At 44.0% G+C, this 15,716-nt stretch overlaps 1 protein-coding gene across 7 annotated transcripts in view; it reads right to left on the bottom strand.

Moving 5' to 3' along the window:
• Positions 1–15,716, bottom strand: part of NUTF2 (nuclear transport factor 2) — a 52,267-nt gene that overhangs the window by 28,210 nt on the left and 8,341 nt on the right. The window lies entirely within an intron of this gene.

The raw sequence follows: 15,716 nt of genomic DNA, 5'->3' as shown, positions 1-15,716 counted from the left end.
TGGCTCATATACTGCAGCATCTGGAAAATTTATCTTCAGTGCTATGTAAGCTGGAGGCCAAAATTTACATCAGTAACTGGGTTTGAAAGAGAACCACAGTGACAAACAAAACAAGAAAAAGTTAAGTGCATGAATAGTAGAAAAATCTCCAAACTTAATAGTAATTCTAAAATTCAAGCGACCTACTTCTCTCTTAGAGAGAGCAGAGGAGCAAAGCCTCTGAGAATCCCTCCCAAGAAGGAAAAGCTACATTTTCTTTTTCCTAAATTGAGAATGAGCTTTAGGGTATATCTACACAGTAATCAGGTTTCAGAGTAGCAGCCGTGTTAGTCTATATTCGCAAAAAGAAAAGGAGGACTTGTGGCACCTTAGAGACTAACCAATTTATTTGAGCATAAGCTTTTGTGAGCTACAGTTCACTTCACAGGAATGCATCCGATGAAGTGAGCTGTAGCTCACGAAAGCTTATGCTCAAATAAACTGGTTAGTCTCTGAGGTGCCACAAGTACTCCTTTTCTCTCTACACAGTAATATAAGCCCAAGGTTAGTGGAATTCAGGTCAGCTGACCTGTGTCCAGGAACTCTGGGCTTGAATGTCTACACTGCATTTAAACCCTAGGTTTAAAGGTTAAGGATTTTCTGATCCATGCTCAAACCTAGCATCCACACTGCAGTGCACAGACCCAAGTCAAAGTAACCCTATCCCAGAGTGCTTCGTGCTCTCCCCTCCCCGGGTGACACTCTAGCCCTACAAATGTGTTGCACCATTTCCTAATTGTGATAGTGCTATTGATCGGACTCAGGTGCCCATAAAGAACAGATGAGTACATAAACTGCATAATTAGCTCCTTTGGTGGCTATCCCAGTAGAATGATTGCAGTGTGAGAAGGCTTTATACCAAACTACCATCTAATCTGAGAATTGGGCTCTCCACTTTTAGGCTGAGGCACACTGGCAGGAAAATGCCCATGTGCACCTGCTCCAAGGATAATCAGGACATCAGTCTCCAGGGCTGTCAAGCTATTAAAATGAAACTTCGCAAGTCTTAATATTTAGAATGGGATGTTCAGTGAAAGGGGTTTTTGTTTGGTTGGTTTATTTATTTTTGTCTGTTTGTTTTGATATTTGACATAAAATGTAGGTTTCTGAGGAAGAACACACACACCCCTGCCTGGCTGCTGCTGAGCAGTGAAGTGCTTCCCCAGCAGACCCCTTTTCCCTTCTCACACTGCACCCAGGAGCAGGAATAAGGGATCCCCAGGAGGCTGTGGGGAAGTTTTGGGGCTGGCTCCCACTCACTGCCCTGACAGTGCATGCTGCCCAGGTGTCTCTGTGCATACAGTCCCAGGGAAGGTAGGGGGGCCAAGGAGCAAGGGACAGAGAGAGGAGTGGGACCTGCCACATGAACCATAACTAGAGAGCTAAGCTTTCAGTTGGCATATGAATCTGTATGATTCCCAAATAAGCCCACAGCTGCCTGTTTAAAATCACTCCAGTGTAAAGCTAGTAGCAGGTATTAACATTAAGAGATGCACTGGCACCTGGCATACATCCACTAGCACATTCTGCTGCAGCTAAAAAGGTTAGCTAATCTGAACATTGGCTATTTCTAAATTAAATCTTCTCTCATACGTCACATGCATTTAGCTTCAAGAATCCATTGCACCAGTAGTATCAATTTAAGGGCAAGCCATTTGCAAACGCTGCTGTAACCTGTTTTTGCTCTTAGCTAAGAAACTTGCAATCCCCACTCTCCACGCGCACACGTAGACTCTTCCAACAGCTCCAGATGGACGCCATTGCTCTGGAAGTTTTACAAATCTTGGCTGCAAAATCCCACCCCAAAAAGAAATAAAATGATTTGTTTTTAATCTAGACTTAAAATGGGACAGTCCCTGCAACCTTTACTATGGAGAAGCTACTGTGACTATGGTTGGGACTGGACTTTACCCCTATATGCACGACACATACCTGAAACTAAACAGTGTGGTGTATTGTTCTGTTACATTCTTTTATAAAAACTTAGTACCTGAACAACTCAAACTGTCAAATATTTGACATTATTTGTGCTAATATTTGACCAAGTACAGATGCACAAAAATATACACACAAAAAAGGGATGAAATTGGTGAATAGGTCATAAAATCATAGGAATGAAACACTGAAAGGGATCTTAAGAGGTCATCAAGTCCAGACCCTGTGCTGAGGCAGGATCATGTAAACCTAGTCCATCCCTGACAGGTGTTTATCCTTTAAAGGTGTATACCCTTTAAAAAAACCCCAAGAACACAAACCCTTCCTCATAGGTCAGGTTTTCTAAACCTTTAAAACACTTGTGTTGCTCTCCTCCAGACTCTCTCCAATTTGTCCACATCTTTCCTAAAGTGTGGTGCCTTAACTGGACACAGTACTCCAGCTGTAGCCTCACCAGAGCAGAGCAGAGGACAATTTCCTCCTGTGTCTTATATACTACATTCCTGTTAATACATCCCAGAACAATATTAGCCTTTTTCACAACTGCATCACACTGACACACATTCAATTCGCAATCCATTATAACACACAGATTAGAGCTGTCAAACTATTAAAAAAAAAATCAATCGCGTTGTTAAACAATAATGGAATACCATTTATTTTATTTTCTACATCTTCAAATATATTGATTTAAATTACAACTCAGATGCAAAATGTATAGTGCTCACTTTATAGTTATTTTTTATTACAAATATTTGTACTGTAAAAAACAAAAACAGTATTTGAATTCACCTCATACAAGTGCTGTAGTGCAATCTCTATCATGAAAGTGCAACTTACAAATATAGAATTATGTACAAAAAATAACTGCGTTGAAAAATAAAACAATGTAAAATTTTAGAGCCTACAAACCCACTCGGTCCTACTTTTAGCCAATCGCTCAGACAAACAAACTTGTTTACAATTTGCAGGAGATAATTCTGCCCGCTTCTTGTTTACAATGTCACCTGAAAGTGAGAACAAGCGTTTGCATGGCACTTTGTAGCCCGCGTTGCAAGATATTTACATGCCAGGTGCGTTAAAGATTCATATGTCCCTTCATCTTCAACCACCATTCCACAGGACATGCATCCATGTTGATGATGGGTTCTGCTCGTGTGATGCATGGCCAGAAAGGGTTAAACATCCTGCAAAATAAAAAACCCTCAAAAGACATGTGGGGAGATAATGTTTTTGTTTTTGTGTATTTACATATGTATGAGTAGGGCTGACAATGTAATCAGTCCCTGTCTATGCTGTATTCTGATACTTCAGACTCAAAAGAACATCCTTTCATTTAAATGAATTGTAAACATGGGATATCTTGGCATTCATCTCTCTTTGAAATGTACTGTGAATGGTGGAGGAACAAGCAAATGACCTTATGTTAATTCGTATAGCTAAGTACCAGTGATTTGACCTCCTTCAAAGTCATCCTAATGACCTTTCGTTCCCTGAGGAACTCCAACTTGTCAAAGGACATGAAACTGTACAAAAGATCCTAGGGTCCTGACTCTCTCATCTCAGATCTGCTTAGGCTTCACTGGGGGAAGTTTGAGTCGTAAGACTGAGGTCCCAGTTATACTGATAGGCCCTGAATGTGATATTTGGACATTGGACTATAACCTATGAACTGAATTCTAAAGGAACTCTTTGTAACTACAAAGCTCACCATCTCTGCTATGAATTTGAACCTCAATGAATTGAACTCAAGTCTGTATGTATACTGATCTTTTAACCATACTCTCACTTCTGTGTTTTAATAAATTTTAGTTTAATTAATAAGAATTGGCTGTAGTGTGTATTTGGGTAAGATCTGAAACATTCATTAACCTGGAAGGTAACATGTCTGATCCTTCGGAATTGGAACAACCGTTCCTTTTATATGATGAAATAAGATTTACAGAAATTTTCATCATATTTGTCGGGGGTACCTGGATGGAGGCCTGAGGCAGGATCACTTTAAGGCAGGGGTTCTCAAACTGGGGGGTCGGGACACCTCAGGGGGTCGTGAGGTTATTATGTAGGGGGGGGTGTCCACGAGCTGTCAGCCTCCACCCCAAACCCCAACTTTGTATCCAGCATTTATTATGGTGTTAAATATATATAAAAAAAAGTGTTTCAAATTGATAAGGGGGTGGGGGGGGGTCGCACTCAGAGGCTTGCTGTGTGAAAGGGGTCACCAGCACAAAAGTTTGAGAACTACTGCTTTAAAGGAACTGTGTTGTTTGGACTTCTGAGTCACCAGTAAGGTATGCAAGAAGCTGTTTTACGCTGCTTGGTAAATCTAAGTATTACTCAGATGCCACCAGCAGAAGGTTGATTTTCTTTTTTGGTGGTTTGGGTTCTGTAGTTTCCGCATCTGAGGTTTGCTCTTTTAAGACTTCTGAAAGCATGCTCCACACCTCGTCCCTCTCAAATTTTGGAAGGCACTTCTGATTCTCAAACCTTGGGTCAAGTGCTGTAGCTATTTTTAGATACATTGGTATCTTCTTTGCATTTTGTCAAATCTGCTGTGAAAGCGTTCTTAAAACAAACATGTGCTAGGTCATCATTCGAGACTGCCGTAACATGAAATATATGGCAGAAAGCGGGTAAAAGAGAGCCAAAGACATACAGTTCTCCCCCAAGGAGTTCAGTCCTAATTTAATTAACGCATTATTTTTTAATGAGCATCGTCAGCATGGAAGCATGTCCTCTGGAATGGTGGCCGTGGCATGAAGGGGCATCCGAATGTTTAGCATATCTGGCACGTAAATACCTTGCAACACTGGCTACAAAAGTGTCATGCGAATGCCTGTTCTCACTTTCAGGTGACATTGTAAATAAGAAGCACACAGCAGCATCTCCAGTAAATGTAAACAAACTTGTTTGTCTTAGCGATTGGCTGAACAAGAAGTAGGACTGAGTGAACTTGTAGGCTCTAAAGTTTTACATTGTTTTGTTTCTGAGAGCAGTTATGTAACAACAACAACAAAAATCTACATTTGGAAGTTGCACTTCCATGATAAAGAGATTGCACTACAGTACTTGTATGAAGTGAATTGAAAAATACTATTTCTTTTGTTCCTCATTTTTACAGTACAAATATTTGTAATCAAAAATAATATGAAGTGAAAAGAAAAGGAATACTTGTGGCACCTTAGAGACTAACCAATTTATTTGAGCATAAGCTTTTGTGAGCTACAGCTTACTTCATCGGATGCATGCAGTGGAAAATATAGTGGGGAGATTTTATATACACAGAGATCATGAAACAACGGGTGTTACCATACACGCTGTAACGAGAGTGATCAGGTAAGGTGAGCTGTTACCAGCAGGAGAGAAAAAAAACCTTTTGTAGTGATCATCAAGGTGGGCCATTTCCAGCAGTTGACAAGAACGTCTGAGGAACCGTTTTGGGGGCCGGGGGGGGGGGGGGAATAAACATGGGGAAATGGCTTTACTTTGTGTAATGACACATTCACTCCCGGTCTTTATTCAAGCCTAATGTAATGATGTCCAGTTTGCAAATTAATTCCAATTCAGCAGTCTCTTGTTGGAGTCTGTTTTTGAAGTTTTTTTTGTTGAAGAATTACAACTTTTATGTCTGTAATCGAGTGACCAGAGAGATTGAAGTGTTCTCCGACTGGTTTTTGAAGGTTATAATTCCTGACGTCTGATTTGTGTCCATTTATTCTTTTATGTAGAGACTATCTGGTTTAGCCAATGTACATGGCAGAGGGGCATTGCTGGCACATGATGGCATATATCACATGGGTAGATGTGCAGGTGAACGAGCCTCTGATAGTGTGGCTGATGTGATTAGGCCCTATGATGGTGTCCCCTGAATAGATATGAGGACACAGTTGGCAACAGGCTTTGTTGCAAGGATAGGTTCCTGGGTTAGTGTTTTTGTTGTGTGGTTGCTGGTATTTGCTTCATGTTGGGGGGCTGTCTGTAAGCAAGGACTGGCCTGTCTCCCAAGATCTGTGAGAGTGATGGGTCGTCCTTCAGGATAGGTTGTAGATCCTTGATGATGCGCTGGAAAGGTTTTAGTTGGGGGCTGAAGGTGATGGCTAGTGGCGTTCTGTTATTTTCTTTGTTGGGCCTGTCCTGTAGTAGGTAACTTCTGGGTACTCTTCGGGCTCTGTCAATCTGTTTCTTTACTTCAGTAGGTGGGTACTGTAGTTGTAAGAAAGCTTGATAGAGATCTTGTAGGTGTTTGTCTCTGTCTGAGGGGTTGGAGCAATTGCGGTTGTATCGTAGAGCTTGGCTGTAGACAATGGATCGTGTGGTGTGGTCTGGATGAAAGCTGGAGGGATGTAGGTAAGCAGAGCAGTCAATAGGTTTCCAGTATAGGGTGGTATTTATGTGACCATTGCTTATTAGCACCGTAGTGTCCAGGAAGTGGATCTCTTGTGTGGACTGGTCCAGGCTGAGTTTGATGGTGGGATGGAAATTGTTGAAATCATGGTGGAATTCCTCAAGGGCTTCTTTTCCATGGGTCCAGATGATGAAGATGACATCAATGTAGCTCGAGTAGGGGCATTAGAGGACGAGAGCTGAGGAAGGGTTGTTCTACGTCAGCCGTAAAAATGTTGGCATAATGTGGGGTCATGCAGGTACCCATAGCAGTGCTGCTGATTTGAAGGTATACATTGTCCCCATTACATTAGGCTTGAATAAAGACTGGGAGTGGATGTATCATTACACAAAGTAAAACTATTTCCCCATGTTTATCCCCCTCTCCCCGTTCCTCACACGTTCTTGTCAACTGCTGGAAATGACCCACCTTGATGATCACTACAAAAGGTTTTTTTTCTCTCATGCTGGTAATAGCTCACCTTACCTGATCACTCTCGTTACAGTGTGTACGGTAACACCCATTGTTTCATGATCTCTGTGTATACAAAATCTCCTCACTGTATTTTCCACTACATGCATCCGATGAAGTGAGCTGTAGCTCACGAAAGCTTATGCTCAAATAAATTGGTTAGTCTCTAAGGTGCCACAAGTCCTCCTTTTCTTTTTGCAGATACAGATTAACACGGCTGCTACTCTGAAATATAAAGTGAGCGCTGTACACTTTGTATTCTGTGTTGTAGTAGAAATCAATATATTTGAAAATGTAAAAAAAATCCAAAAATATTTAATAAATTTCAATTGGTATTCTATTGTTCAACAGTACGATTAATTGCGATTAATTTTTTTTGACTTAATCGCGTGAATTAACTGCAATTAATTGACCACCAGAACCCAGATCCTTTTCAGCAGTACTACTGCCTAGCCACTTATTCCCCATTTTGTAGCTGTGAAAAATCCTCAGGAAGGATTTTTCCTCCCTAAAGCTGTGTCTACATTACGGACCTTACAGCTGTACCACCGCAACTACACCGCTGTAAGGTCTCCTGCATAGCTCCTCTAAGCCAGGGGGAGGGAGCTCTCCCGCCAGCATAAATAAACCACCCCCAACAAGAAGCAGTAGCTATGTTAGCAGGAGAGCATCTCCCACCAACATAGCACTGTCCACACCGGCATTTTTGTCTGTGAAACTTTTGTCGGTCAGGGGTGTGCCAACAAAAGTGCTAGTGTCGGCAAAGCCTCGGTGTAGTACTTTGCACTTGTCTTTACATTTATTTTTGTTGATTTCAGACCAATTCTCCAATTTGTCAAGGTCATTTGGAATTCTAATCCTGTCCTCCAAAGTGCTTGCAATCCCACACCGTTTGGTGTCATGTGCAAATTCTATAAGCATACCCTCCACTCCATTATCCAAATTATAATGAAAATATTGACTAGTACTGGACCCAGGACAGACCCCTGTGAGACCCTATTAGATACACCCTCCCAGTCTGACAGCAAACCATCTCTCTGAGTAGTCATTCAACCAGTTGTGCACGTACCTTACAGTATTTTCATCTAGACCACATTTCCCTAGTTTGCTTATGAAAATGTCACATGGGACTGAATCAAAAGCCTGACTAAAATCAAGATATACCACATCTATTGCTTCCCCCCCCATCCACTAGGCCAGTAAACCTGCCAAAGAAGGAAATTAGGCTGGTTTGGCATAACTTCTTGGAAAAAAAAAACAAAAAAAAAACAAAAAAACGATGCCAGCTATTCCTTTTAACGAAGGCTGCACGTCTGACACTGAGGTCACGGATTCTGTGACTTTCCATGACCTCCATGACTTTTGCAGCAGCTGCCCGAGACAGACAGCCCCTGGGCCAGCAGCAGCAGGTTGAGTGTGTGGAAGGAGGCTAGCGCAGGTGGTTAACGGAGGGGGCACTTACCTTGGGGAGAGGGGCTCCTCAGTTCCCACTGGCATGGCCCACCTGCCACTCCTAAGCGGCAGAGGGGCCCAGGGTGGGGCTCCGTGCTGTACGCCCCGCAGCTCACGTTGGCTGCGGTTTCTGGCCAATGGGAGCTGCGGCAGCCGGTGTTGTGGCGAGAGCAGTGGAACCAGGCCCCTAGCTCTGCCACCTAGGAGCTGGAGGGACGTGGAGCTGGGTAGGAAGCCCCTACCAGCCCTTCCTCCCAGTACCAGCAGGGGTCCCGGGCCACATCCCCCAGCACCTGCGGCGCCCCTGGACTGCCCCACCCCGAGCAACCACGGCCCCCTGCCCAAGTTTTAGTCAAGGTGGGTATTTTTAGTAAAAGTCATGGACAGGTTACTAAAAATACCCGTTACTAAAACGTAGCCTTACTTATAATCTTATTATCCTCTAAATTGTCCTTATAAATTCATTGAGTGGACAGACTGGTTAATTTGAGCTGTTTCCATTGCCCACTGTATTTTCCACTGAATGCATCCAATGAAATGAGCTGTAGCTCACGAAAGCTTATGCTCAAATAAATTTGTTAGTCTCTAAGGTGCCACAAGTCCTCCTTTTCTTTTCACTCAAAGTGAGTCTCTTCTGTTGAGATGAGCTTTCATTACATTGTGGCTAAAATTGAGCAGAATCAGTCTGAGCTGTCTGCTTCCATGGGTGCAGAGAGCTAACTAGAGGAGACAAACACTTGGTTGTCTTGCCTTAGTTTAGGCCACTGTTCTTCACTGGGGCTCTAGAGGGCACTGGGAGTACTTTATGCCACAGCCTGTGCTTTGGATGCATGTCTTTCCCGGGTGGTGAAGGCCAAATACAGTGAGAAAAGTATTCACAGCTCGCAGGGATTTTCAAACACCAAGATTGGTTTGGGGGTTATTTGTTCTGCCCTGATGATTCTCTTCTGTGGTGCTCTGCAGGTTAACAAGCATATGGAGACACTCGAAGGGCTAGGAAAGAGGCATGAGCAGCAGTGTTTTCAAAATGCCAATAAGAAAAGGAGTACTTGTGGCACCTTAGAGACTAACCAATTTATTTGAGCATAAGCTTTCGTGAGCTACAGCTCACTTCATCGGGTGCATACTGTGGAAAATACAGAAGATGTTTGTTTTTATACACACAAATCATGAAAAAATGGGTGTTTATCACTACAAAAGGTTTTCTCTCCCCCCACCCCACTCTCCTGCTGGTAATAGCTTATGTAAAGTGATCACTCTCCTTACAATGTGTATGATAATCAAGGTGGGCCATTTCCAGCACAAATCCAGGGTTTAACAAGAATGTGGAGGTGGGGGGTGTGTTAGGAAAACAGGCTTGAATAGAGACTGGGAGTGGCTAAGTCATTATGCAAGGTAACCTAAGTTAATTGTATCCAATTTGCAAATGAACGTCAATTCAGCAGTCTCTCTTTGGGAGTCTGGATTTGAAGTTTTTCTGTTGTAATATCGCAACTCTCATGTCTGTAATCGCGTGACCAGAGAGATTGAAGTGTTCTCCGACTGGTTTATGAATGTTATAATTCTTGACATCTGATTTGTGTCCATTTATTCTTTAACGTAGAGACTGTCCAGTTTGACCAATGTACATGGCAGAGGGGCATTGCTGGCACAGGATGGCATATATCACATTGGTAGATGTGCAGGTGAACGAGCCTCTGATAGTGTGGCTGATGTTATCAGGCCCTGCGATGGTGTCCCCTGAATAGATATGTGGGCACAGTTGGCAGCGGGCTTTGTTGCAAGCATAGGTTCCTGGGTTAGTGGTTCTGTTGTGTGGTATGTGGTTGCTGGTGAGTATTCGCTTCAGGTTGGGGGGCTGTCTATAGGCAAGGACTGGCCTGTCTCCCAAGATCTGTGAGAGTGTTGGGTCATCCTTCAGGATAGGTTGTAGATCCTTGATGATGCGTTGGAGGGGTTTTAGTTGGGGGCTGAAGGTGACGGCTAGTGGCGTTCTGTTATTTTCTTTGTTAGGCCTGTCCTGTAGTAGGTGACTTCTGGGAACTCTTCTGGCTCTATCAATCTGTTTCTTCACTTCCGCAGGTGGGTATTGTAGTTGTAAGAATGCTTGATAGAAATCTTGTAGGTGTTTGTCTCTGTCTGAGGGGTTGGAGCAATTGCGGTTGTATCGCAGAGCTTGGCTGTAGACAATGGATCGTGTGGTGTGGTCAGGGTGAAAGCTGGAGGCATGTAGGTAGGAATAGCGGTCAGTAGGTTTCCGGTATAGGGTGGTGTTTATGTGACCATCATTTATTAGCACTGTAGTGTCCAGGAAGTGGATCTCTTGTGTGGACTGGACCAGGCTGAGGTTGATGGTGGGATGGAAATTGTTGAAATCATGGTGGATTTCCTCAAGAGCTTCTTTTCCATGGGTCCAGATGATGAAGATGTCATCAATATAGCGCAAGTAGAGTAGGGGCGTTAGGGGACGAGAGCTAAGCTATTACCAGCAGGAGAGTGGGGTGGGGGGAGAGAAAACCTTTTGTAGTGATAAACACCCATTTTTTCATGATTTGTGTGTATAAAAACAAACATCTTTATTTTCCAAAGAATGCATCCAACGAAGTGAGCTGTAGCTCACGAAAGCTTATGCTCAAATAAATTGATTAGTCTAAGATGTCACAAGTACTCCTTTTCTTTTTGCGTATACAGACTAACACGGCTGTTACTCTGAAACCTGTCAAAATGCCAATGACACCCAGCTCCCTCTTTCATGCAGTCCTGCCACCGCTGTTGAACATCTCAACTAACATTTGGTAGACTGGGGCGTGGATGAGGGGTAGGTGGCCAATACTCAATCTGGAGAAGAGAGAGGGAACAGCAGAAGGTTGGGGAAAAAAGAAAAAACACAAGAAGTGGCAAGGATCATCTGTCCTTTTGAGGGTCTCAGCCATTAGTTACTGGAGTCTGCAATCTAGGGGTACTATTTGACCTATGCCTGCTGTTGGGTGCAGCTCCCCACCCCTATCACTGTTCAGCCCAGAGACCATTTCTTTTGGATGTAGACCTGGCTAACATAATCCAAACTTTTATACCCTCAAAACTATGTGACAGTGTAATCTGCACATGGCTAACCCTTTACTCTAGCCAGAAACTGCAGGCAGTGAAAAATACAGCAGCCCATTTGTAAACTGTCTCTCTCTGGGAGCAAAGCAGCAGTGCCCTGGGACCAGTTATCCATTTGGCTTCTGAGTGAAGTTGAAGGTTTTGGATTTAACCTATACAACTCTACATGGCTTGGGGCCTCCCTGCCTGAGACCCCGCCTTCTCCATTTCAAGCTGCCACAGAGCAGTCTGCAGTGTTCAAGTTGGAGCCCCAGCCATGTATGAAAGCAGCAGCTGTGAGCAGAGCATTCTCTTTGAGAAGGACATGCCAGCTCTACAAGACTTTGCTTACAACAGCACAGGGAGGTGGGATATCTTACTGCTCTCCTGCTGGACAGAACCTATAAATTACATTTCTAGGATGACAGGCTAGCTGTGGTATGTTCTCTTCCTGAAGCTAAGTGGTAGATTACAGCAAAGAAAGGGTCAGTACGAATAAAGACATTGCCCTGAGCTCTTAAAAGAGCAGTAGCTCCTATACTAGAAGATTTCAGACAGAGGGCCCGGGGAACAGCTTTTCAGCCATGTTGCCTCTTGTAAGAAACAAGAAATCATGCAGCAGTCTCTCCTCTGGTAAGTCCCCCAAACTTGAGTGACACATCTAGTCTCATTTACCATACATTGGTCCTAGCAACCAACACGTACATTAAATACACTGAGCCCTTCTTTCTCATGTAGTGTGACTAACATTGTATTCAGACTAGTCACTTGGGAAAAGGACAAAGTGGGTCAGGTAATATTGGACTAACTTCTGATGGTGAAAGGTACAAGCTTTCAAGCTACACAGAGCTCTTCTTCGGGTTTGGGGAAGAAACAGATAAATATTCTCTTACATATGGAAAAAGAAAAGGAGTACTTGTGGCACCTTAGAAACTAACCAATTTATTTGAGCATAAGCTTTCGTGAGCTACAGCTCACTTCATTGGATGCATACTGTAGCTCACGAAAGCTTATGCTCAAATAAATTCGTTAGTCTCTAAGGTGCCACAAGTACTCCTTTTCTTTTTGCGAATACAGACTAACACGGCTGTTACTCTGAAATCTTACATATGGGTAATTCCAGAACCTGCAAAAGTTTAAGAGTTAGGAAAAGGGGGATCTTTGGGATCTGGGGAGAGACTAGTTTGTACATTCTGACCAGTAACACTGTTTTTACCTGCATACTGAAGCACACCCAAAAACAGACTCTACAGTCTCTTTCCTGCAGGAAATGTAGAGAACCTCAGAATATTTAATGGTTATTTTTAGCTTTTTAGAGTATGCTAGAGTAGCCCTTCAATAATAAAAATCCTATAGTATTGTCTGAAATGCTAAGCAAAGCTAGCATTTAAATATAAACAATGTGGAAGTACTTAACTTCAATTGTTAATGAATACCAGACCCTGTAAGAGTTTATAGTTGACCATTCAGATGGAATCCAGGGATCGTCAACTGCAAAACTTGCCCAGTGCAGAATCATCAAATTCAGTCACCAAAGCCACATGAAGTCATACATGTCAGAGCAAAATTTTAGTCAATTCTTTGATTCAGAGGAGGCCAATGAAGAGGAAACAGACAGCCTAAAATGGAATATTCTGGCCACTGCATCTAAGTCAGTGCTACAGACTGCAAGCTGCTTATTAGGAATAGCAGCAACTGAAGAATTGAGAGAGGTATTCCTAGAAAATTAGGCAGCACCATTTCCTCAAACTACGCAGAGTTCTATTTACTGAACTGATTTAAGACAAGCCAGAGTAACCGCAGATGAAAACACTGCAACTAGGAAAGGACTATTTTAGGTTTTCTACACATTGCCCCAAAGCAAACATTCTTTAAGAACGGAGGAACTTTCCATTATGCGCACATACTTAACAAAATTACTTAATAATAGTACTAACTTCAACCTTATCGGCACAACATTCCAACAAAAATAACGTCCTGGAAGTTCTAAGGGTTAGTCGCAGGTATACCACCTCTGCCTTTTCAGGCCTTTCTATGGGCCTGGAAAAACCCGTATTCTATAAGGAAACCCCCTTTGATTGGTTCCTTTTTCTCATTCCCCTGCCTCCCGAAGAAGGGCAACCAATCACAGTTGCTGAACAGGATTGTTTAGGTATGCTGTAGCTGGCAGGAATGCAGGTGATCCTGCTCTGATTCCCAAGCCTGTGGTGGGGAGAGAAAAAAAGGCAGTTCCCACAGGTACCAACCGCAACCCTTGGCCTGAAGAGTGAAGAGCTAGGTGCAGGAACCAAAACCCACCAATACATACCCCGTTTCCCCCTCCCCACCCCCACTGCTGCAGGAGTAAGTGGTAGAAGACTTCTGAAAGTTAAGATGTAGAAAATTAAATGCTGAGGTTTGCTGTATGGGGGGAGCTGAGAATGGAATGCTCAGCTGGGAACAGGATGTAAAATGGCAGCATTGGGAGGAAAGAATTAAGCACTTGGTTAGGAAGGGGAAGCCAAAAAATGAATTGAATGAAAAATTAGAAAGGGTTCAGAAGAGAGGTACAAGAATTATCTGAGGTTCAGAAAACCTGCCTTATAGCAAGAAACTTTAGATGCGCCATCTATTTAGTTTGTCCAGGAGAAGGTTAAGAGACAATTTGATCATAGTCTAAAAGTACACAGGGAGAAGATTTCTGATACTTTAGGGTTCTTTAATCTAGCAAAGACAATGAAATGCAATGGCTGAAAGCTGAAGCTAGACAAATTCAGAATAAAAATAAAAATAGGATGAATATTTTAATAGTGAGCGTAAGGAACCACTGAAATAACTGACCTATGGACTTGGTGGATTATCTCTCACTTGTAGTCTTTAAACAGAGACTGAGGTCTCTTTTGAAAAGATATGCTCAAGGTCATCCACAAGTTAGTGGGCTTGATACAGAAATCAGTGGGTGACATTTTTTGCTTATGGACTTTTGGCAGATGTGTGGCTGCCAGTAAGCCACATGCATTAGAAGACCATATAGATAGGAGCTGCTAGTCGCAGTCTTGACACCGTCATAGAGAAAGTCTTCCTAGATCGGGGTGGGCAAACTACGGCCCGCAAGCTGTTTTATTCTAGCCCTCGAGCTCCTGCTGGGGAGCAAGGTCTGGGGCTTGCCCTGCTCTGGCACTCCAGCCAGGGAGCAGGGTTGTGGGCCGCTCTGCACGGCTTCTGGAAGCAGTGGCGTGGCATGGCCCCCCTCTGGCTCCTACGCATAGGGGCAGCCCCCGCTCCAAGCACTGCCCCCCACAGCTCCCAATGGCCAGGAACTGCACCTTATGGGAGCTGCGGGAGCGGCGCCTGAAGACATGGCAGCATGCAGAGCCGCCTGGACGCACAGACGCTGGAGGGGGGACATGCCGCTGCTTCTGGGAGCTGCTTGAGGTAAGCGCCGCCTGGAGCCTGCACCCATGAGCCACACCCCCAGACCCCAAGCCCCTGCCCCAGCCCTGATCCCCCTCCTACCCTTTAAACCCCTCAGTCTCAGCCCAGAGCCCCCTCCTGCACCCCAAACCCATCATCCTCAGCCTCACCCCAGAGCCTGCACCCCCAGCTGGAGCCCTCACCCCTCCCATACCCCAATCCCCTGCCCCAGCCTGGAGCCCCCTCCCGCACCCTGAACTCCTCATTTCTGGCCCCACCCCGGAGCTCACACCCCCAGCCAGAGCCCTCACCCCCTCCCACACCCCAACCCCAATTTTGTGAGCATTCATGGCCCGCTAGAATGGCCTATACCCAGATGTGGCCCTCAGACCAAAGTTTGCCCGCTCCTGTCCTAGATGCTTTCCCAGCATATGGTCATGAGCAGCTAAGTGGCTTAGAAACATTACTGTCTGTGGAAAGGGTGTGGCTACCTGCTCATTTTCAATGAGCCTTAGACTATATTGCAGGACCGTGGTAAGTCAACCTACCCTGCGCAGCTCCAGCTACATGAATAATGTAGCTGGATTTGATGTACCTTAGGTCGAGTTATCGCGGGGTCTACACTGCAGGGTGTCAACAGGAGAAACTCTCCCGTCAACTTACTTTACTCTTCTCATCAGGGGTAGAGTACAGCGGTTGACTAGAGAGTGATCTGCTATCGATTCGGCCGGTCTTCACTAGACCTGCTAAATCAACTGCCGGTGGATTGATCTCAGAGCATCGATCCCAGCTATAGTATAGATGTAGCCTGAGCCACAAGGCTATATAGCTACTGTTTGACTTAAAAGTAGTTTAAAGAAATATAATTCATGTTCAAGGACCTACGGAGTTAACATCTGATCAAGAGGACCTCAGACTTGTCATCTTCAGGAAATGATGGAAGTTCTTCCTTCACCTC

The sequence above is a fragment of the Chelonia mydas genome, chromosome 12 (assembly GCF_015237465.2).
Source record: "Chelonia mydas isolate rCheMyd1 chromosome 12, rCheMyd1.pri.v2, whole genome shotgun sequence".
Classification (NCBI taxonomy): Eukaryota; Metazoa; Chordata; order Testudines; family Cheloniidae; genus Chelonia; species Chelonia mydas.
Note: the sequence above shows the minus strand (reverse complement) of the source record. Positions and strands in the feature narration are given on the sequence as shown.